This window comes from Lygodium microphyllum, chromosome 25 (genome assembly GCF_053477565.2).
Source record: "Lygodium microphyllum isolate KBCC chromosome 25, Lygodium_microphyllum_v1.1.10, whole genome shotgun sequence".
Taxonomy (NCBI): Eukaryota; Viridiplantae; Streptophyta; class Polypodiopsida; order Schizaeales; family Lygodiaceae; genus Lygodium; species Lygodium microphyllum.
The window spans coordinates 34136829-34162551 of NC_141159.1; positions in this window are offsets into that span (position 1 = coordinate 34136829).

Below are 25723 nucleotides of genomic sequence, written 5' to 3' on the forward strand. Positions count from 1 at the left end.
AAAGCACATTTGATCTTTCCCATTCAACACACTAAATGGCACTCACCAATTGTGATAAAGAAGAAGAATAATAATCAAATATACATATGTGTGGATTTTAAGGAGCTAGACAAGTGGGCAACAAAGGACTATTATCCCCAGCCATTTTTTATCGATCAAATTTTAGATCATGTGTCCAGCCAAGAGATGTACTCCTTCATGGATTGTTTTGTAGGTTACAACCAAATGGCCATAGCTAAGGAAGATAAGTTGAAAATGACATTCATTACAATCTTTGGTACCTTTGCGTACCATGTCATGGCTTTTGGTTTATGCAATGCTCTTGGATCCTAGCAAAGAACAGTTAACAAGATATTTACCAATATCTCCCTTGAAGAGCTTAAGGTTCTTATATATGATTTGGGGGCTTCCACAATCTGTGATAGACATCTCATTATCCTTTGAACGTGCTTTGAGTGTTGCTGTGAGTATTGCATAGCATTAAATCCTCAAAAGTGGGTATTCAAGGTGCCTTATGGTTTATAATTGGGTCATGTGAGCACGGCTAGCATTGCTACTAATCTTAAAAAGGTAGCTATCATTGTGGCCATGAGCCTACCCCCCATCCCCCTCATGACGTTCACAGCTTTGTTTTGTCTATGTGATATTATCATCAATTCATTAATACATTGGCTGAGCCCGCATTGCCTTTAACAAATCTCTTATTGCACAGCCATGTTGCTCAATGGATGGAACCATGTAAAGTGGCATTTAAGGATGTCAAGATGGAATTATCCAAAATGAAAATGTCAAAAGCTCCCAAGAGGGGTGAGGTTTTCTATGTTTCACAACTGCAACAATGCATAACATTAGTTATTGGTTATCCCAGATTTGGGAGATGTAGCTTTATCATCGGATTGCTTTTGCAAGCCAGAAGCTAGGTGTTTCAAAGCTTTGTTATAGCTATTCAGAGAAGGTCTATTTGGCTATTGTATTTGCCACCAAGGCATTTAGACATTATATTCTTTACCAGAAGGTGGTGATTTTCAGCAAGGCTAAGGGGTTACACCTCTACTATTGAACAAGCTTCAACCTCTTGATTGCCTAGCCAAGTGGTTAATCTCTTTGGAAGAGATTGACTATGATATCCAAAGTAAGAAACCGAAATTGCAAGGAATTATCAGATGTTTAGTAGATTTTGGTGAGCATAACAAAGAATGGGCTAATATTAGTGACTGTGAAGACCTATGCAAGATTTATGCAACTTCAATCCCCTTGTACTAGTGTTTATTATGCATTACCTATCCATAGACAACCTTGTGAAACTCTTTCTAAGTTTGAAAATAGAAATATTATTAAACAACAAGCACGTTGCATTTCATTAGTAGTAATTGGAGTCTTGTGTAGGAAGGGGATGGATGAGGTTTATTGCCATTGTGTGGTGCCTAATGAGGTGCCATTTATTTTAGAGGAATGCCACAATTCAACATGTGGGGACCATTTCACTAGTCGAATTACCACCTAGAAGGCTTTACGTGTAGGATATTGGTGGCCAACGTCGAGGGTTTTCCAAGAAGCTTTTGACTATGTAAAGCATTGTGATATCTGTCAAAGGCACGATGATAGGGAAAATCATAAGAGGCCGCTTAATCCCATTCTAGTGACTTTGCCCTTTGAAAAGTGGGCCATTGATTTTGTTAGACATGTGCATCCTTCATCTACAACACGGAAGCATTACATTGTGGCAACTAACTATTTCACAAAATGGTATGAGGCTCATACTACGATGAAGGATAATGCTAAGGAAATTACTAGTTTCATTCTAGAATAGACTGTTTACCATTTTGGTCCACCCAAATAACTTGTGTCTGCTAACCATGGGACACATTTTTTGAATAAGGTTATAGAAGCTCTGACTGAAACTTTGAAAATTAAACATAATAAAACTACATCTTATAACCCCCAAGGGAATGAATAGGTAGATAACAGCAATAAGTAGCTTGTGGGATTTTATGTAAGGCTATATTAGAATGTAAGCGTAATTGGGATAAGAACTTTATGTGGATATGCGGGCTTACAACACAACATTCAAAAGAGCAACATGCCACACCCCATTCAAGTTAGTATAGGGGGAAAAGTGTGTCTTGCCCTTGGATATTGAGTTACCTTTCGTAAGATTCTACTTAAATCATTATTTAGGTGAGGCAGAAACATTGCAAGAGCAATTCAGTTCTTTAGCACATCTTTATGAAATCAGATTGTAGAATTTGTTGCATCAAGAGTTAGGGAAGAAGCATATGAAAGCACTACACAATCTACGTGCCAAGAAGTATAAATTTCTTAAGGGTCAATTGGTCCTATACTATGATGCACGGTATGAGCTATTCCCAAGACAGTTAGAACCCAAGTGGGATGGCCCTTATAAAATTGTTTGTGTAGGGAAGAATGGGTCTATGGCCCTTTTACTAGATTTGCAAGGGGTAGAGTTTAAGATTAAAGTGGACTTCAATAAGTTAAAGCCATATTCTATGTAGGGGTTGACATAGGACTTGGTACCTTTGTAGGTCCTCCAAGATCCAACTTAAACTTGCGGAGTGTACCAAGGCAATAGGATGGAAAAAGTCATTCCTTATCTTGAGCATCCATAGTTACAGTAGCATTACCACTGAGGTAGAGTCATTTGATGGAGTAAGGGTTATCATATTATTGAGTAGCTAGATGGATCTTTCACGTGGGGCATCGAGGTCTATTGCCACCACGATTGTAGCATTCTTTCTAGTATCCTTGTTGAGTGTAGTGAGAAAGGAAGGATTGTACCTGTCACACACCCTCTCTCTTGGTTTGACTTTGATGATCATAAGTAGGAGTAGGTTGATCAGTAAGGCATGGCACATCAATGAAGCCTTGATCTATACATTGTATTTTGATGGAGCTTCCTGAGGGCCCACCAAGCATGTGAGTGTAGAGGTTGTCATTAAAGACCCCCATTGTAGAATGATTATGAAAATGGGAGTCTATTTAGGCACTGCTTTCACTAATAATATGGTAGAATGCAAGGCCTTACTCATGGGGCTAAATTTAGCCAAACATGGTGGTATTCATCATTTATTGGTAAAAGGTGACTCGCAATTGGTGATCAACCAGTTGAATGGGACTTACAATTGTGTGGGACCCCATTTTGCAGATGTACTATGGTGCAACCATGGATATGCTAGAGATCTTTGAGTTAATGACTTGTCAGGTGATTCCCTATCAATGGAACCACTTTGTAGCTCCCATGGCTAATCATGCCTTTATTGAATATGTGTTTTTTAATTGTGATCCTAAGAGTCTTCTAGAATTACCCACTGTTATTAGCCTAGGGCTACTTTGAGGATTGTTTGTTGCTGACATGTCCTGCTTTGGCTACTAGGTTAGTGTGGATAATGAGTCACATAGCAATCGATGAACTTCCAATTGAGTGGCCCATCTCTTGGTCTAGGTTTGTGCTTTAGGAGAGATTTTGAGGGGATCAAGGGCTTAACTTAGCATCACTTTGCTGATATTATTGCTTTCTCGATATATTTCATTAGGCCAAGAGGGCCAAATTCCTTCGCTGGGTGCAGGTGCTTTTAACCAGTGGGCTATTGTTTGAGTTTGGTTTTGCAAGTTAGTCCAACCAAGATTATGTTTTGTGCATTAACATGGACTCTACTTCTATACGGTGTGTCTCTATCACCTTGTCTCTTGTTAGTTTATGCTTCATGTTTTGAGAGGAAGGGGTAAGGATCACTTGTGTATTGTCTTCTATGGATCTAAGGCCAAGGCTTGGGCTCAAGATTGAGTGCCCTTGCTGATTTGAATGTTTTGATTGCTAGTTTCTTGGTGGAAGGTGTTCCTAGGATGAACTTGGGTGCCATCCTTGTTAGCTTGATAGTCAATAGGTGGCCGCCTTTCTTCTCTAGGGTAGCTTGCCTAGTTAAGAGGGTTCAATTTCATTGCTTGTCATGATAAAGTCCCCTAGTGTGTAACCTGTGTGTAAGGGGCTGGGTCTTGAGTGCAGCCTATGGGTTGAAAGTTATTGCAAGTCCCATCGTAAAGAAGCAAAAGAAAAAAAAATTGTGCTAGAAGATCCTTATCGCCTTGGGAGGATTTGGTAGGTTCCTAGCTTCGAATCAATGATGCCTAGCCATGGGGTTAAAAAGTTAAAAAAAGAAAATATTACATCTAGGTGTCACCTTGCGAGGTTCTAGTATGTTCTTGGGTTTGAGTCAGGCCTAGCACTGATACATAGATCTCCTTGAGGCACTACAATTAAGCCATTCCCACTAAAAAAAGGAAAAAAAGAGAAAATAAAAGGAAATGTATTTATGATGTTGGATTGAAAGTAAATTTCTCAAGGGATAGTGGGCTTAGTGTTTATTTTGTTTGGCATTAGTGGATCCTATGTGATAGGGATTCATCTTGGGCCTCTTGCTAGTGCTTGTGAGTCTTATGCGAGGGTGGGTTGTCCCTTAGGTGGTTATTCAGCTAGGCTAGGATGGCATTTGGGTCACCTTGAGAATGTTTGATAGCAAGGATCGTTATTGAGTGTCCTTCTCTTGGGGGGACCCTCATTTCCTGGTCCTAGTCTTGGCCATTGAATGTATAGTCTATGGGGATGAATGTTTTCTCTTTTCTCTACTCTTTAATTGCCTCTTTTTCTGTCGAGTATGCTTTCACATTTTGTGTTGTGTTGGCAAGTTGGTTCATAGATTCAACAGGATGGGTCACCCTATCCTATGGTCACCAATGATAAATGGATTTTAAGGTGCACTTTGCATTATGCTTAGAGTATTTCTTGCAAATCCCTAAGGAATTTTTAGTGAAAATTGAAGATTTAAAGCTTCACAGTGACCATTTGTGCAAAGTATTTGAGGTGTTTGATGTGGGTCATTTTAAAGCTAGAGACGAAGTAGAGCACAAAATCAAGTCTACAAACAAGGAAGAAGTGTCTAGCCATCATTTGGACATTAATTCCATGAATTTGAGGTAGAATTTCATACTAAGAGACCTTAATTTTTGGAGGAGCACGGAGTGGGCAGCCTAGCACGCCGAAAGTTGCCCAAGATTTGAAGGGGTGTTGACCAACCAATTTTAATGGGACCTAGGCCAAAGGTTGAAGGGGCACTTAATGTATGCAATTTTCAATATAAGAATCATGGAGAGAGAGAAAGAAGTTGTAGGAAAAGTGGAGACTAAATTTTGGGGTTGTTCTTGATCACTACACGTAGAATATACATCATCTCTCATGATTGAGAAAAATGAAGAATGGATCCCCCTCTCCATCCTCTATACAATTATGTTAATCTTGTGGCCCAATTCGAAGCAAATAGAATGTTGGTTTTTTAGTATTTTTGTCTCCTTTACATTGCAATATTTCTCTCTCCTCTCTTTCTACACATAATGGCAATTCCTATAAGAGAAGGGGGTTGGGTGCAAGAAAGGGAGAGGTGAAAGTGGTATGAAAAAGAATGTTTGTGCTACATTACTGGAGTCTGTCAAGGATTTCTCAAGCGTGTTGGCGGCTATCTCAGGTGTCAATGACCTTGGATTTCACATGGTGCCTTATACATGTTGCGATGCATAAGCGGTCTAAGCATAAGTACTCTAATTTTTATAGTAAACAAAATCCAAATAAAAAACTACTTGGTGGTGAATAAAAGAAGGCTTGAACTAATTCTCAACACTTCACATTCATTGATTATTGTTTTTCTAATTTATTATCCAATAAATAGCCAAAATTAAGAAAAAGTGAAAATAACAAAAATAGTAAAAATTTACTAGTAATTAGTAGTACACTAAGAATGATCTAAAAAATTAAAAAATATAAAAAAATCATACATTCATTCTCAAAATATGAAAAAACAAGGGTTTTTATATCTAAATATAGTTGTTTAGTAGCATGAGGTTAGCCTTGATGCCATCCATTGTATTCTAAGTGTGCCAAATGCTTAAAATTTTGATAAATGTTGTTGAAATGGATTAAATTCAAATGCATATAATATATAGGCCGATCTTGTGTTATTTGTTTACTCAAGGGTAGCATGAGTTGGGATACTCAGTATCCTTGAGTTTATGTAGCAACGCCACATATCATTAGAGCATATTCACGAAAAAATATAAAAAGATTGTTTGCTGCACACACTTCCACTTTGTCTTCTTCATTAATAATGCTTGGATACCTTTCATTCACTTATGCATGCAAGCATTATTCTGCACACACTGACATATAGCACTTATTTCATGTTGACTGAGTGTATAAGGAAGATTCAAGCTGATTAGTCACAAGGGTTCAAGGGTTAAGTGGTCAGATAGAGTAGAGTAACTATTATGATTTGTTTAAAGAGACGAGAAACAATAAGTCAAATCCCAAACCAAGTAATACACTCATAATTAGAGGTCATGGAAAATTAGTTGGGGAGGAGCTTGTGTTACGTTTATGTGGTGTTCTAGACACCTTATGTTGGGCACTCCTACTTGGAGTTTGAGGTAGGCAGTTAGTTGATTGGACTACAATGCAATATGTTAATGTTTAAGGAGAGATCTTCTAGCTATAACTAGTCATTCATGGCCGCAGGGCTGTTGGTGTGCAGATCGGATGCTAGATGTGTACGAAGCGAGCGTCGAAAGGTCCCTAAGAATAAAGAACTCTACTTTTGCACAAAAAACAAGAAGATAGACTTTGCACGACATGAGGCAAAAAGACCAATCGGGTACAATCTCCCCCCATGCCTTGTGTGAGCGCTCCACAAAGCATGTATTTAATAATTTATTCATCTTCAAGCTAAAAAATAGCCCAATTTTACAATTAGCATGCTTTAGCTTTTGTGTTTGCTTTTGTCCAAATAAAGAATAAGCGGTTGGGCGGCCCAAGAGTCGAGTACTGCCCAAAAACAATTTCCAATAATTAATATTTAAACCGTGCACCTATGCACATACAAAATAATAAATATATGCCAAGCACTTCAATAAATAAGCACGCCAAAATAAATATTAGCGCCACGCCTAAGACGTGTGCCCATCAAAATGATAATTTCTTCTAAATAACTTGAATACACGCTATCGCCTAGTGCTTCGCAGTGCCACCGCCGCCTACTCTACACATCAATTGAAGCATTCATGATTGTTAGAAAATAATAAAATTAAACCGACAAAAGTGAACACCTAGCAGTCTTCAGCTACAAAATAAATAAATAGGTTGGAACTCTGTCCTAACCTTAATTTAATATGAGTGTGTGCTCTAAACTCATAAAAGTCTATTAATTTAAATATGTATTTTGCGGAGTTACCCACTATGGAATCACCCACTTGCACATTAAATTAACGTGACACCCGAAAAGGACAGGCGTCCTCGTCAACTTTTCACACGGAATCCACCTTGTGTACGAGCCTCAATAAATAAATATAATTTTACGAAATCCATTGCAAAACCTCACGGAATCCACCATGGAATATGCCTCCTGGCATCGTACCCCCGGGGTGGGATAGCAATTGTCCTCAATTGCTATTAGCTCAATGTGGAGCCAACAGTGAGGGATAAGCACTTAGGTCACGAGTATGCATCCATTGGGCTTCTTCAACAGGATGATATTTAAATTTCACCAAATATCTAGAATATCTACGGCCAGTTCTAGTGGTCATATAATTAGTGTCTAAAATGGTTTTGGGTTCAAGGATTTCAATTTCTTCTTCTAACAAAGGAGGATTTTCATAGACAGGGTGGATAAGTAATTGGCCTTTGAAAGGTTGTAACAAACTGATATGAAAAGTATTGTGGATTTGCCAGTGTTGGGGTAGTTCTAATTTAAAGGCATTGTTATTGATTTTGTGAATGATTTTGAAAGGTCCATAAAATCTAGGAGCTAACTTTACAACAGGGTGTTTCTCAATACTTTGTAATCTTCTCTTTTCAATACGTAACCAAACATAATCATCAACTATGAAATTCATAGCTTTTCTTTTCTTGTTAGCTTGTTTTGTATATGATTGCTGGGCTTTCGCAATCATGTCTTTAACTTCATAAAAAATAGTAGCATGCATATTGGCAATATCATCAGTAGCTTTAACTTTGTTTGATAATGAAGTAATAGGTGTAGGCAGTCTATATCCATAAATGATTTCAAAAGGTGCTTTTCGTGTAGCCATATGTGGGGTATTATTATATGCAAATTGAAGTAAATCCAAGTGTGTATCCCATGTTTGTGGTTTTAAAATTGTGTATGCTCGTAAAAGATCCAAGATTGTATTGTTTGTAGCTTCTATTTGCCCATTTGTTTCAGGATGAAATGCTAATGAAAAATCAATCTTTGTTCCCATATTAGCAAACAAAGTAATCCAAAATTTATTGCAGAATCTAGAATCATGATCAGAAATAATAACTTTTGGCAAACCATGGTTAGTGAAAATAGTTTTCAAAAATAATTGAGCAGCTTGAGATGCAGTTAACGTTTTCTTGCATGGAATGAAATATATTTGTTTGCTAAACTGATCTACAATAGTCCAAATCATATTGTGATTAGCTTGAGTGTTAGGCAAACCAGTAATAAAATCCATTGAAATATATTCCCATGGTCGTTTTGGAATTGGTAAAGGCATTAACAAACCATATTGCTTACCATGGTGTCGCTTAACTCTTTGACAAATTAAACATTTAGATACAAAGTTAGAAACATCAGATTCCATCTGTGGCCAGTAAAAATCTTCAACCAATGTACATGAAGTGGAAATCAGACCTCTATGGCCTTGATATGGGGGACAATGAATTTCATGCAATACAAATGATCTAAATGGAATAGTTACACATAACTTTTTCTCATAAAACATAAATCCATCAGCATAAGACAATGACTCAATTGAAATCCAATTATTTGCAATTAATTTATTCCAATCAGCTTGAAAACTAAGGTCTTGAGCATAGGCATCTTTCATAGGAATAAGGAAATCAAAAGATATCACAAAAATATTATGAATAGTTGGTCTTCTACTCAAGGCATCAACAACATTTTTTGTAAAAGAGTGGAATTTTTTGTAAAAGCTAGTAAGACATAAGAAATAACGTAATTCATGCACATTTTTAGGTATCGGTCAATTCAAAATTACTTATATCTTTTTAGGATCAACTTTAATACCTTCAGATGCAACAATGTGTCCTAAGTATTCAATGTGAGTTTGAAAAATTCCACTCTTTTCAGGATTAGCATATAATCGATTCTCTTTCAATAATTTGAAAACCAAGGATAAATGTTCATAATGCTCGTTCTCATTTTTACTGAAAACCAATATGTCATCAAAGAAAACAATGGCATAATGCTGATGCTTCAAAAATATGCGATTCATCATACAACTGAATGTGGCTGGTGCATTAGTTAAACCAAAAAGCATAACAAGGAATTCATAATGTCCAAATTGAGTCCAAAATGCAGTTTTGAAAATATCAGGTGTGTCCAGTCATACTTGATGGTATCCAGATTTAAGATCTATTTTGCTAAATATTGCATCCCCTTTAGTTTATCCATGAGGTCATCTACCCTAGGGATCAGATATCTATTCTTGACAGTGATCTTATTTAAGGCATGATAATCAATGCTAAAACTTGTTGAGAATGAAACATGAAAAAGTGTGAAGAATTTTAAAATAGATCATGATGGTGAGTTTAGCTCAAAGGACTTTGAAGACTTTTCCCAAAGCAAAGGGATTAAGTGTCAATTGATGACATACAACAGAGTGATATTGTTGAATGCTAAAATCACACCATTATGAAAATGGTAACATGCATGCTTAATGCTAAGGGATTTCCTAACCAATTTTGGGCCAAAGCTATTAATATTTTAGTCTACATTCTCAATCAAAGTTATACAAAAGCTCTCAAAGAAAAGCCCCACACAAGTTCTATAGTACTAAGAAACCATCTATCTTGCACTTTAACATTTTTAGCTATGAATGTTATACACATGTTCCAAAGGATAATATATATAAGCTTAAGCCAAAATGTACCAAAATATATCTTCTTAGGTTATAGTGATGAGCAAAAGGTTTACAAATTGTATGAGCAAGAGGTAAAGAAGATCATGCCGAGTCATGATGTGGTGTTCAAGAAGCAACCATACAGATTGGAGGATGAAAAGACAAGGTTTTTCACATTATCATCATGTGAAGAAGTATTCCATTATGAACGTATCCCAAGAACTATCCCTATCCTCAAGGAGGAGGAAGTATCATCTTCAGATGATGAGGGGATGAGGAGAAAGTTAAGAGAAGCTATAATTGCACCATTGGAAAAGCCATTGTCATGATGGATGAAGCAACTCTATGATCGCAATAATCCTACAACTGCAACTATTGAGAAAAAGGAAGATGGATCAAGGAGATCTCATAGAAAAGAGGAGCAAAGAAAGGCTTATGCTTGCATAGTCAATTGGTCTTGATGGCTCAAATTATGAGAGAAGTAAAGAAACTAACAAACTTGGAAGAAGTACTAGCTAAAGCAGCATGGAGAGAAACTATGCAAGCTGAATATGACAACATAATGAGGAATGACAAGGCATGCAATGGACTAAAACAAGCCCCTAGTGCATCATACCAATATTCGATATTTAAGATTGTTTAAAGCTCAAACTTCAATAGATGTGTCCTAGATATTAACTTGTATGTTTATAATATGGTGAAAGGTCTATAGTGATTGTCTTATATATGGATGATCTTATTATCACATGTGACTATGAAGATACAATCCATTAGACTTGAAAGGATTTGAGATCCGAATTTGAAATGATAGACTTGGGCTTACTACACCATTATTTAGGGATTGAAGTTTGGGAAAATTTTCATCTCTCAATAGAAGTATACATGGATAATCTTGAAAGAATTTGGGATGACCAAGTGCAAGAAGATAGCTATACCTGTGGAGGTGAATGGAAAATTATCCATTGAGGATACATCAGCACTAGCAGACATTGGAAGGTATAGGAGGTCAGTTGGTAGCCTCATCTATTTGTGCAACACCATGCCAGATATCAATTTTGATGTTGGTATTTTGACCAAGTCTTCAAACAAACCACAAGAAAGTCATTGGAATATTGGGATGCGGGTACTCAAATACTTGAAGGGAACTTTTAATATCACATACCGTTCTGAAATTTATCTTATGCAAAACTATGACTTAGACTTGACATGTGACATTGATTCTAGAAAGTCAATTTTTGAATACGTCTCTCTTTGGGTTCATAAATCTTCTCTTGGATCAATAAGAAGCAACCAAAAGTGGCCCAAAGCAAAGTACAAGGTAGCTTGTTTTGCTACATGTGAAGTAGTGTGGTTAAGAAGAATCATATGTTATATGGGAGTGCAGAATAAAGATTCAACAATGCTAAGATGTGACAATCAAAGTTGCATCACCATTGCCAAAAATCCATTGTTTCATATGTGTACCAAACCATAAATAAGGTCTATTCTACCATGAAAATTAATAGAAAACTAATGTACTGAACTAAAAAAATAACAAGAAATAACATGAAATGCTTCAATCATGGCCATGCCATAGACATCTTCCATTATACCACAGCACAATGTAGCCATGGAAGTTGAAATCAAGATACAAGAAACAAAGCTTGGTACTCACCCCAAGATAGTGATGAACAAGAAATCTCTAAGAAAAATAGTGTAAGTGTCAAAAAGCTCCCCACATTAGCACTTCTTTCCTTTTTATAGTAAACCCTAGTATCATCATGGCTAAGGTATTTACACGGTTTATTTTGGTAAAGGTAAGTGAACTAACGTGGCTAATTTGCTTCATTACAAACCATCCCTTCCCAAAGATGGTTTTGTTCTCAAAACTAAAGATAATGGGGTAATAGACAAGTCATTAATGAAGCAAATCATGTTGAAAGCACTTTCCATGAAGAAATCTCCTAATAAACTTGAAACTATGAAATGATTGTTTGCTGTCCAAACAGGGCTGAATTTGTAAAACTGTCATAACTTTTGATTGGAGTGTCCAATTTGAGTGTTTGAGGTATAAAAATGAAGTACACGACCCAAGACACCAGCTCATGCCATCAAAACCACTTTTTGATATCGTTAAGGTAATTTAATTCTTGATAGAAATTTCACACAACAAGCTGTCTGATGCTAGGAGGCATATTTCACGGTGGATTCCGTGCCACGGTGGATTCCGTGAGGTTTTACGGTGGATACTGTAAACTTTGATGACCAGGGCTCATACACAAAGTGGATTCTTTGTGCGAGAAGTTGATGGGGACGCCTATCCTTTTCGGGCGTTTCATTAATTTAGTGTGTACATGGGTGATTCCATAGCGGGTGATTCCGCAAAATGCATATTAAATTAATAAACGTTTATGAGTTTAGAGTGTGCACTCGTAATAAATTAAGGTTAGGATTGATTTCTAACCAATTGATTTATTTTTGTAGCTGAAGACTGCTAGGTATTCACTTTTGTCGTTTTAATTGTATTATTTTACTAACGATTGTGAATGCTTCAGTTGATATGTAGAGATAGCAGCAGTGGCGGAGAAAAGCATTGGAGGATAGCGAGTATTCGATTTATCACTTATATTTTGATGGGCGCATACCTTAGGCATGGCGCCTATATTTTGTCGTGCCTATTTATTGAGGCATTGGATATTTGTTTATTATTTTGTATGCGTATGGGCGCACGATTATGTTATTTGTACTTGGACATTGTATTGGGTATGCCTGACTCTTTGCGCACCGCCCATTAGCTTTATTTCTATTTTGTGCTAAAGCAAACTCAAAAGCTAAGAGCTTGCTATTTTGTAATTTGGGCTATTATTTGAGCTTGAAGATGATGAATACATAAAATACATGCTTTGTGGAGCGCTCGCACAAGGCATGGGGGGAGATTGCACCCAATTGGTCTCTTGTTCATATCGTTTATGCTTTTTACTTTGAGTTTTGTGCAAAAAGTAGAGTTCTTTTGTTCTTGGGGACCTTCTGGCATTCACTATGCAAGCATACAGCATCCGATCTGCGCACCAGTAGTATCAGAGCGAAGCTGAGATCAAGAGCTTCCAATCGCTACCCATCTTGTGCGAAGGCGGAGCTCCTGGAACGATCGATCTCTACGGTCAATCTCATCGCGAACGGTTGATACGGGTGGATTCTTGGCGATCAAGAATCTCTGTTTCCATGATCAGATCGCAAAGGACCGGCCTAAGGAGGCGGAGGACCACGTGGATATCTCCTACATCAAGTCGTCTTCAAACAGAGATAAGACTCCATAGCTTAAAAGCTTAAAAGCTTTAATTCAAAGCTTAAAGAAGCTTTAAAATCTTCACAATTTTTATTCGGTGCCTCAGAGGATGATTCTGAAATTTTTGCCGGGCTGAAAAAATGCCCCCCCCCTAAAATTCGTTGTTTTGATTCTGATAAGTCACAAGCTTAATCACTTAAGCTTTCAAATCTCACAAGCTTCATAAATTCTGCAAGTCTTTCAAGTTCAAGTTTTGCAAGTCTGCTAAATCAGCAACCAAGTTCTGTAAGTCTTGGTACTTTGCAAGTCACACAAGTCTGCAACTCTGCAAGTCAGACAAGTCACCTGAAGTCAAAACTGACTTCTGTTCAAAACTCATAGAAGGGCTGTTCCTACGCAAAAACTCCAAACTGCAAAGTTGTTCATTGGAAGATACTCTTCGCATACGCAGGTTTGCTGAACCATTTTTAGCACGCGCAGAAGATTAAAATGCAGATTTTTCAAAGATTACAAATTCCCCAATAACCAAAGACGAAGATTGTGAAAGCCACACACAAAAATATATAAGCCTTGTACACCCGATCTTGAGCTATGCTCATCCCGCTAATTGGATTTTGAGAGTGTGAGGTCTTTTGAAGTTTTGCAGGATGACGGAATCACATATGGATGATTTAATGGCTGAAGGCGATCTTCCTGAACCTACGATGGAGCAAAAGCTAGACTTAATTATGATGCAGTTGGATGAAGAAGACAAGCTAGGCAAGCATTACAAGCTCAATTGGCTAATTTACAAAGATCAACTACCGACAAAGAGGAACCTCAATCTGAAGACCTTATTTGACGTACCATCAACGCGACTCTCGAAGCTCAATCCATCCGCAAGGAAACAAAGATAAGTAAAAGACATTTTAAATTCCGTACTTTCAATGGCACTCGAGAGGGAAAAACCGTTCGTGCATTTATCAGTCAGTTTGATGACTACTTTCATGAGGAAATATATGCAAAAAAATATAAAATCAAGTGTGTTACTAATCATTTAGTGGATAGAGCATCTCTTTGGTGGACCGTGGTTCGTAAGAGTATAGATTGTCCCACTACCTGGGAGAATTTCAAGAAGAAGTTTATGCAGAATTTCCTTCCTCCACAATTCCATGAAAAAGCCATAAGCAATGGGACCTTCTTCAGCAACAAGATCGTGAGCCTATTCCTCAGTACACTGAACGCTTTTGGAATGCATTACTCTAGTTACGCATGCTTGAAGACGTACCTAAAGCGACACACAAGCACAAGTATATGTCTGGATTACTTGGGCATTACTACGCTGAAGTCAATATGTTCAAGCCTGCAACTCTTGAAGACGCAATTTCATTAGCTCATGACACTGAAGACAAGCTTTGAGGAAGAGACAAGCGTCCACAGCAATTCCAAGCCAATGGTAACTATGGATCTAAGCAATTCAACTCAAATTTTAAAAGATTTAATCAAGGTCATTTTCCTTCATCATCTTTTCGTAAGTCTTGGGCAAAACCACCTGCTTTACCATCCAATACCAACCAAAACTCCAAGCCCATTCCATAGCCAAATCCTAATATCCCTAGACTTCCTGCCATTGCAAACAATGTAACCAAAGCCAAACCTATAGTATGTTATAAATGCCACCAACCTCAACATCTAGCAGCCAACTGCCATTCGAAGAAGCCACCTGTCCATATCAATTACCTTGGAGCAATGGAAGATGACGAACATGAAGAAATGCCTGATTTCACGGAAGATGAAGACAACATTACCACTCCTTCGGATACTTTACCAGGTATGCCAACTCCACATTGTTTATTGACAATGAAATGTTTAGTGCATGGAAAGGAAAAGATTATTTTGCATGATGATGGTAGTACTCATGATTTTATTTCTGCAAAGTTAGTGAAAGAATTGAAATTACAAACTGTTCCTACGCATTATCGCATTAAAGCAGCATTCTTAGGCACAAGGTATAATGGAACACAAGAAGTGCATGACTTAGAAATTCAAATTGGTCAATACACTGAAAGAAGGAATTTTCTAGTTGTACCATTACAGTCCAGTGATATTATCTTAGGTATGCCTTGGCGTCATCAGCATAACCGTGATATAGATTATTCCACACATTCGATTAATATTCAATTTCAAGGAAAACATATTACATTGTATGGTATGCATGCATCTAATGCTTTTCCACTGCTTTCGCATACTCAAGCTAAACGTGCATTACGCAAAAGTAGTAAATCTTATCTCATTTGGGTGAATGAACTGCAAGTTAAAGAAAATCATATGCATCTTAGGCATAAAGAATTTCTTGCATACTTTAAAGACTGTTTTATAGAAGATCTACCACCTGGTTTACCTCCTTCACGTCCAGAAGACCATAAAATAGATTTGATTCCTGATACACAACCACCTTGTAAAAGCACCATATAGGCATAACCAGATAGAGCAAAAAGAAATTCAAAATCAAGTTGAGGAATTACTAAATAGAGGATTGATTAGACCTAGTAGTTCTCCATTTGATGCACCTGTTTTGTTAGTAAAGAAGAAAAATAATACTTATCGTATGTGCATTGACTATCGTGCTTTAAATAAGATCACAGTAAAGAATAGGTATCCAATTCCTAGAGTCGATGACCTTATGGATAAACTGCAAGGTTCTGCTATATTTAGTAAAATAGACCTTAAATCTGGTTATCATCAGGTAAGACTAGATAAGTCTGACATATTCAAGATTGCATTTCAGACACAATTTGGTCATTATGAATTTTTAGTGATGCCTTTCGGATTGACTAATGCACCTACTACATTTAGTAGAATGATGAACCGTATATTTTTGAAATATCAGCATTGTGTTATTGTCTTCTTTGATGATGTTTTGGTGTTTAGTCAAAATGAGAAAGAACATTACGAACATTTGTCATTGGTTTTCAAGTTATTAAAAGATAATCAATTGTATGCCAATCCGAAAAAGAGTGAGTTCTTTAAAACAGAAATTGAGTATTTAGGTCATATTGTATCATCACATGGTATTAAGGTTGACCCTAAGAAAATAGAAGTAATATTGAACTGGCCTATACCTAAAAATGTGCATGAGTTACGATCTTTCCTAGGTCTTGCTAGTTTCTACAGAAAGTTTGTGCGTAATTTTTCATTACTTGCTTTACCTTTGACCAAACTTTTGAAGAAAGGTATTGTTTAATCAACAAAAATCCTTTGACTTATTGAAACATGCATTAACCCATGCTCCTGTATTACAACTGCCTGATTTTAATAGACCATTCTTTTTAGTAGTGACTGATGCTAGCAGATCTGGAATAGGAGCCGTACTTATGCAGGACAATCATCCTATAGCCTATTCTAGTTGTAAACTGAAACCCTCCAAACTTAAATATTCCACATATGATAAAGAATTATTAGCTGTAGTACAAGCTTTAAGACAATGGAAACATTACTTAATGGGCTCTGAATTTATGATTAAGACCGATCAACAAAGTATTAGACATTTACTTAGCCAACCCCAAATATTTGACCGACATATCAAATGGGCAGCCTTTATTCAGAGTTTTCATCCTATCATCCAATACCAACCCGGTAAAGAAAATGTAGTGGCCGATGCATTAAGTAGAAGACCTGCCATTCATAATATTTCTGTTATATCATTTGATTCTTTAACTCCTATGAAAGATACTTAACATCAGGACATTACTTTTCATGCTGATTGGAATAAATTAGTTGGAAATAACTTGATTCCTATTGATTCACTGTCTTATAATGATGGATTCATGTTTTATGAAAAGAGATTATGTGTTACAGTTCCATTCAGATCTTTTGTTTTGAATGAGATTCATTGTCCTCCATATCAAGGTCATAGAGGTATCATATCTACTTTACGTACATTAACTGAAGATTTTTATTGGCCGCATATGGACACTGATGTATCTAACTTTGTTTCTGAATGTTTGATTTGTCAAAGAGTTAAGAGACATCATGGTAAACAATATGGATTACTTATGCCTTTGTCTATCCCATCAAAATCATGGGAACAAATTTCTATGGATTTTATTACTGGTTTACCTAATACTAAAGCTAACCATGATATGATTTGGACTGTAGTAGACAAGTTTAGTAAACAAGCATATTTCATTCCATGTAAGAAAACTTTAACAGCATCACAGGCAGCACAATGGTTTTTGAAAACTGTTTTCACTAACCATGGATTACCAAAAGTTATTATTTCTGATCGTGATTCTAGATTTTGTAGCAACTTTGGTTATAGATTGTTTACACCTGTTGCATCTTTATCAAATAGAATTCAGAGTGCTGATGATATTGCTAGTATGCACGCTACTATTTTTGATGAAGTTAAAGACATGATTGCCAAAGCCCAGCAATCATATACCAAACAAGCCAATAAGAAAAGACAAGCAATGAATTTCAAAGTTGATGACTATGTTTGGTTGAGAATAGAAAAACGTAGATTACAAAGTGTAGATAGATATCCAGTTGTGAAATTAGCCCCTAGATTCTATGGACCATTTAAGATCATTCACAAAATCAATGACAATGCATTCAAGTTAGAATTACCACCTCACTGGAAAATTCACAACACATTTCACATTAGTTTATTACGACCCTTTAGAGGCCAATTACGTGTACACCCTGTTTACGAAAACCCACCTTTGTTAGAGGAAGAGACTGAAATACTTGAACCTGAAGCTATCATAGATACTGACTTTATGACCACTAAAACTTGCCGAAGATATTCTAGATATCTAGTTAAATTTAAGAACCATCCTGTAGAGGAAGCCCAATGGATGCACGCTAGAGACTTAAATGCTTTCCCCACTCTGCTAGCTCCACATTGAGCTAGCAATTGAGGTCAATTGCTATCCCACCCCGAGGGTATGATGCTAGGAGGCATATTTCACGGTGGATTCCATGCCACGGTGGATTCTGTAAGGTTTTACGGTGGATTCCGTAAACTTTGATGACCGAGGCTCATACACAAAGTGGATTCTTTGTGCGAGAAGTTGATGGGGACGCCTATCCTTTTCAAGCATTTCATTAATTTAGTGTGTACATGGGTGATTCCATAGCGGGTGATTCCGCAAAATGCATATTAAATTAATAAACGTTTATGAGTTTAGAGTGCGCACTTGTAATAAATTAAGGTTAGGATTGATTTCTAACCAGTTGATTTATTTTTGTAGCTGAAGACTACTAGGTATTCACTTTTGTCGGTTTAGTTGTATTATTTTACTAACGATTGTGAATGCTTCAATTGATGTGTAGAGATAGCAGAGCAGTGGCGGAGGAAAGCATTGGAGGATAGCGAGTATTCGATTTATCACTTATATTTTGATGGGCGCATACCTTAGGCATGGCGCCTATATTTTGTCGAGCCTATTTATTGAGGCATTGGATATTTGTTTATTATTTTGTATGCGCATGGGTGCACGATTATGTTATTTGTACTTGGACATTGTATTGGGTACGCCTGACTCTTTGGGCACCGCCCATTAGCTTTATTTCTATTTTGTGCTAAAGCAAACTCAAAAGCTAAGAGCTTGCTATTTTGTAATTTGGGCTATTATTTGAGCTTGAAGATGATGAATACATAAAATACATGCTTTGTGGAGCGCTCACACAAGGCATGGGGGGAGATTGCACCCAATTGGTCTCTTGTTCATGTCGTTCATGCTTTTTACCTTGAGTTTTGTACAAAAAGTAGAGTTCTTTTGTTCTTGGGGACCTTCCGGCATTCATTACGCAAGCATATGGCATTTGATCTGCGCACCACTGTCTATCCTACAACTGCAATAATCCCACTATTTTGAAGGAATCATGAAGCCCTAGAGAGGATGATTGAATATGTTGAGGAATTAGTATTGCAAGCGTTATTTACAACCTATCAACAATGAAAGTCACTGAAGTCTAATATGCCTCCAAGGTCTAATGGATAGCCATAAAAATAGTCATCACAAGCATAAGTTCCTTCTGCAAAAAAATATATCCCATCATTGCCTCCCAGGTCAAATGAAAATAGGGAAGCATCCTCATGATCCCCTGAATCAAATAGGAAGATAATGTAATCAATTGAGAGCATGTCATTTGAAACCATAGATTGGTGAATGAATTCATGAAGCTCCTTTACATCTCCCTCTTTAATTACTACATTCACTTGGTCTTTAGCATGATGTAGGTTAGAAAGCTGATAGGCATCATGATCAACTTCAAAGGATTTGTAAGACTTTCCATCTTGGACTTTACAATCCACTTCCTCTTCTCCCTCTTCAGCTTCCTCTTCATTGTTCGGAAACTTTATAACCAGCATCACTTTAACATTCCTTTTCCTTCATATATCTTTATGATTAGAAGATATTGATTCAGCACATCTATAACATAAGCCTTGTGCATGTAATCCTCTAATATCATCACCGGTTAAGTGTTTTCCTCAAATAACATCATGCTGGCCACTATGGCTATCATACTTCTCATGATAAAATAGTATTCCATAGTCATGACCACATTCATTTCTACTAGCATAATGCTGATGTCCAGGAAACAATTGATCATCATCATAATATTGACTATGGAATGGTTGATCATCATAGAAATATTGATCAACATGCTACCCATGTTCACTAGCATAATGCTGCTCATGTCCAAGCTCATGATCATATACATGTTGCTACCCATTGATGTATGACTTTCCATTTATATACATGTCAAAATAGTTGAAACCATTCTCAAATCCTTGTGGCCTTCCCACATGATTCTCATTCATGGAAGAGTGTCCAAAATGATTGCAAGGGTGTCCTTGCTTTTGGGCCTGACCATAAACATAATGATTGACATGTTGTTGCTATCCAAAAATATTATGACCATCACTTGCATGATGCAACTCAATGCAGTTCTCATCACTGTCATATGCATGTTTTTGGTCATACCAATGCTCATTGTACTCATGATACCTTGCATATTCTTCATAATCTTCATGATAAGCATTGTTTGTTTACATAGTATACTTGTTGTTCCTGCATAGCTGCTCCAAATGCATAGAAAAATGGTTGCTCATGTTCTGAAAATAAGAGCTTTGAGCCATCCAAAATCTTCATCATCTTATTACCAGATTTATGCTATTGGTTAAACCTGCCATATGGAGACTCCCACCCATACATAAAAAAATTCCACAAAGATCAGATCTTACATCTTCAACGCGGTCCAAACAATGGTATCGATCACGTACAATAGGATACATCCCATAGTCATCGCAACCACATCCAACATGAAGCACTTTTGACTGATCATTCATGAGATCCTCCAATGTGCACTGAGATGACCGTCCCTGAGAAGGTTGTTGGATAAGGTGCTGCTGAGGATGTTGAGGTTGAGGATGGGGCTGAGGTTGGGGCATAGGCTGATGGGGTTGCATATTGGGTTGTTGAACAATATATTCCTACATAGGAAATGGCTGAGGAGTTTGTAAACATGGTTGTGGTGTTGCACCTAGCATCTACTGCCTGCTGGGAAGTTTGTTGCTACTAAATCTGCATTTGTTGATATTGTTCATATTATTGATAGTACTCTTGATACCACTATTGATAACACTGATCAGCTGCATGAACACTTTGTTATTGTACATCAGATTGAGGTATCATTTGTTGCTGCTATTGTTGTACACCAAGCATTGCACCAAGAATATCATGAATGAATATCAATTTTCTTTATTAGTCAAACACTTTCTAAGATGGAATCTAATTATTCAATGATATAAAAATACATTGCTATAGTTTGGTTGCTACAAAGACTCCATTCTTATGCACATGGTGATGACACTCAAAAGAAGCATAAAAACAAGGCACAAAAGAATCCAAGCATGCATCATTGTTACAAAATCACTAGAATAATATCCCACATAAGGGGGAGGGGGGCCACATCTATTAAAGTCAATGGTATGCTTTCAATTGTTATGTGCTTACATTTGTAAAGGGTAGGAATACTCAAAATTAAAGGCCAAAGGCCTTATAATATCAAATGTATCAAAGTTTCAAAGAAATAATAAAAATACGAAGGGGTGTGCTTTTTGGGGAAGAGGTGGGGTGGAGTGCACGAGTGGTTATGTGCCTCTTTCCCTTCCCTCTCTTCTCCAATTGCATATTCTCCCTTTTTGGTGGTGCAAAAATTTCTCCTCTCTCCTCTGTCTTTTGTGCAAAAATTTCTCTTTTTCCTTTTGCTCTTGCATAATGATTGAAGCTATGGATGAATATGAAAAAAAAAATTATTACTAAAAAATAGATTTATGGTTTCTTTTCAGTTTTGAGATTAATGGCATAGCCATACACATAGATTTTGCAGGCTTTGTCCTTGGTTTTGTGGTTGATTATGTTCGTGGGAGGGTTGCTGTCATTTTGGTGCGCAGCCGGGGAAAAAGTTGATCTCAACAATTACAACTCGAGGGAGATTTTATGGTGACAATAAGTGTTAATGCATTACAAAGATGAGAAGCTGTTGTGGCACACCAATAGTGCTAAGAAGAAAAAGAAGAAGAAAGATTGCAAGCACCAGAACTTCACCACAAAAAAAAGAGCCCCTTTTTTATCTTGCATGTGTGTGATCCTAGGCTTTTCGAGACTGATTAAAGAAATAGAAGAGGAAGCACCTACATCATGGAAAAGTTTTTCTTGTGGATCCAGAATAGAACGAAATCTCAAAGGGCACTTTAAAAGGAATTTCCAATGCAAAGCCAAGGAGCCTGCACATCCTATAGAAATTCTTCTTGACAAGGATTGGAGATGATGGAGCATAAGCAAACATTTCATTCAATTTATCTACAATAATTTTGCTACTAGTTGAAGAATATTAAGGAAATGAATGATAAAGGATGAATGCAGAAGAGTGGATGGCTATGGCATAGCAGAATCAGAAAAATGAGAGACAATTGATCAAGGAATCAAGAAGAAGAAGAAGGAAGATTCTTCTTTTAACGATAAAGGAGGAAGACAAGATAAAGGAAGAAGAGGCAAATGATTATAGTGTTGTAGTTCATGATACAGAAAGAGAGGATGCACCAATAGGATCCTACCATCACCTTTTGGAAGATTGAAGCAGCGGTACACCTTAGCTCGCCTACTACCTATCCATGTTCTTCATCTAACTTCCCCTTCCCACTCCTCCATCACCGCACATCGGTGGCTAGTCCAATGCTATAGACATCACAACAATAACATCCATGGCTATGGCATGCATCCCAAACATCCCATGTGACAATCGACACTCGCTTCCATCTCCTAAGAAGAAGAAGCAGAAGCAAAAAAAAATAGTAGCAATAATGTGTTTCTTTGCCTTCTTCTTTTGCCTCATCATCCACAACCTTCTCCTCTTCTCCATTACCAACAAGGCCTCCTCGCTCTCCATGGTGGCCTTCTTATCCCTTCCATACACAGACATACCATAGCAACTTCCAAGCAGTTGTGTAGAGAGAGAGAGAGAGAGAGAGAGAGAGAGAATGCCCTTGAATGTAGAGAAATAGAAAAGAAGAAGAGGAAGAAGAAGCAGATATACATGTAGCAGGGAACAAACAAATGACCTACCCCTTCAAAAATTCTCTTCCTCTTCTCCTCTTCATTGGCTACCCTCCTTCAACCCTTTCTCCCTTCTCCATAGTTAGTTAGGCTCCAACTCATACAAGCGCCTTCCCTATGAGTCCTAGTGACTAATCCACCAACGATATCCCTTCTCTTCTCCTTTTTCCAGGAAACACAATGCCTCTTCCCCACCATTACCCTTGATAGTGTGCAAATGGAAGAAGAAAGACACAGTAAAAAGGAATAGGGATAAGAAGAAGAAGAGGAAGGACCAGGCAGGCTGCCATAGTTCTTCTCCATCCCTCAGCATAAATAATGTCACTCTACTACTGTCGAATAGGCATCACAAGGATACGTGCATCGAAGTCAAGACAAGCCACAACCAGCACCACCCGCCCTCCTTCAAGCTCTAGGTTTCCTTCACCAGGCGGTCCAAGGGTCTAGCAGAAGACACGAAAGAAGAAGAAGTAGAAGTAGAAGCACAGTGAAGAAGAAGAAGACAAAGAAAGAAAATCAATGGGGTTTTTTTCCTCCATTTTGTCCCTCCCCATCGTCCAGTCATCGCCTTCAACACTTGGAAGTGGTTCCTTCGATCATGTGGAATAAACCTAGCAGTAACACACACAAGGTTAAACAAAGCGGCCAAATGGGAAAGGGTAGGAAGAAAAGAAGACGATGAGGAAGAAAATAAGAAAGTGATAAAACCCTTGCTCCTGGTTGCAAACAGAGTAGTCGTACATCCCATGGATGGAGTCCTTCTACAAGACAAGACGGCCACCATGGAAGGAAGTGGCAGATGAAAATGAAGAAGATAGAAGTAAACGCGGAGTGAGAGAGAGGCACATATAGTATATCATTATAAGCATGGCCAAATGGGAGACAGGGAGGAGAAGGATGTGGCCACAAGAAAATATGAAGCAGCAATGAGGTAGGATGTTTCCTTATCCTCCTCCACAAATCCCCAGCATAGCCCTTACTTATTCCTTCCTGTTCATCCCTTCTTTCATTCCACCATGCACCATCATCTCCTTCTCCATGGCATCTTCCTTTCCTCTCCAAATCTCGCCCTTGATCCTCCCTTTCTATCTCCCCCTCAACGAGTATGCAAAAGCCCTTTTTAAAAAAAACGACTTTAGTTTAAGAACTTCCATTATTTGTCCCTCACCCTTTGCATGTTTATTGCATCTCCTTCCCTCCAAGTTCCCCCTAATCTCATCCTCCTCTACCAAGCCCATTCCCCTCCCTTTACCTCATCTCATGTGGCAACAGACATCGCATACGACAGATAAGTTTTTATTTTAGAAAAAAAATTTAAAATAACATTTCTTTAATATACTAAACATTGAAAAAAATCGATATTAAAGAAAAAAATTTAAAGATGAGAAAAATAAAGATCATGACTTAACTAATGAAACATATCCTTAAAACCCATTTTAGAAAAAAAAAACTTAAACACATACCTTAGTGTTTCATAAACTTTGACATTACATCACTAACATAAAAACAACCTTTGTCAAGGTTGGTATAATGATAGAAAGAGATACATCATGATGTATTTATAATCAAATCCTCTTTCCCCTCAAGTGTCCTTTGAGCTACATGATGAAGGGAATCATCATTCTTTCCTCTATTGGGATGGAGAAGTTATTTTCATGATGCCATATTGAAGATTGAACCCTATGCTTCAACAAGCATACAAGTTTTTCAGTGTGGGAGTGATGAAGGCAGGAGTTCCCTTACTCTGGTGGTCATGGTTTGGAGTCCCATACCCTACCATGGTTAGGCCTTGTTATCGAAGTTGTTGCAAATTTGGAAGTTGTTTATCTTAGACATTGGTTCTTCTTTGACAAGGTTCGCGAGGACGCTTCACGTTTCAGTGTGGGAGGAATAATGACACTCAAAAGAAGCATAAAAATAAGGCACAAAAGAATCCAAGCATATCAATGCATTATGTTATAGTTGTTTAACACAGGCAACCCCCTTATGCATCAGTAGAGAAATACAAATTAACAACCTTAAATAATGAATACCAACATGGATCTAAATCATTCAAGAAAAACAAACAAGATTTAAATAACCAAAGCAAATATATGCAAACCATATATTCTAAAGAGAGTGGAAGAGAAGAGAACCTTGGATATTTTGAGATGAGTGGTCACTCCATGGCCTTGAGAAGAGGGGTCTCTCCACAACCTTTGATTCTCTCTCTCTCTCTCTCTCTCTCTCTCTCTCTCTCTCTCTCTCTCTCTCTCTCTCTCTCTCTCTCTCTCTCTCTCTCTCTCTCTCTCTCTACCCCAAAACTATTCGTTTCCTTTTTCAAATACCTAATTTTGGTGCTAATATGTTTAGTTGCCATCATGTATAAAAGTGTGTGAAATTACATATGAAAATATTCACATTAAATTCACATCTAAGTTAGCATTAAAAGGGGTGCTTGGAAAGGGAAAGTTCATTTGGCTTTTAAATGGTGATTTAGCCAAGATTTTTAATGTTCCTATATTTGCACTTCAACCATTCATGTCTTGCTTCCATTCTCTTGTAGTAAAGCTAGATATTGCAAAGCTTGTGACAACATGAGGATTTCTTTGGTATATAAACACAGGTTTCCAAACCAAAAGTTCTTGATCTAAAATCTTTCGATCAAAAATTATTTCGGTCAAAATGTAAGTAACATTCAACCATTTCCTCAAATATTGACATATCACTAAATAATATTCCCAAATCTTTTTGGGTAATAGGAAATTCAGCCATTATTCACATAAAAATTGTTTTTTGAATTATGTGAAATGAAACTTGGTTTGTGAGCATGAGAGGTTTTTTTCTATACTTTGTCCCCGATGTCAACGTCCTTCTTGAATAGTTCAAGAGTAATCATGCCCTTATA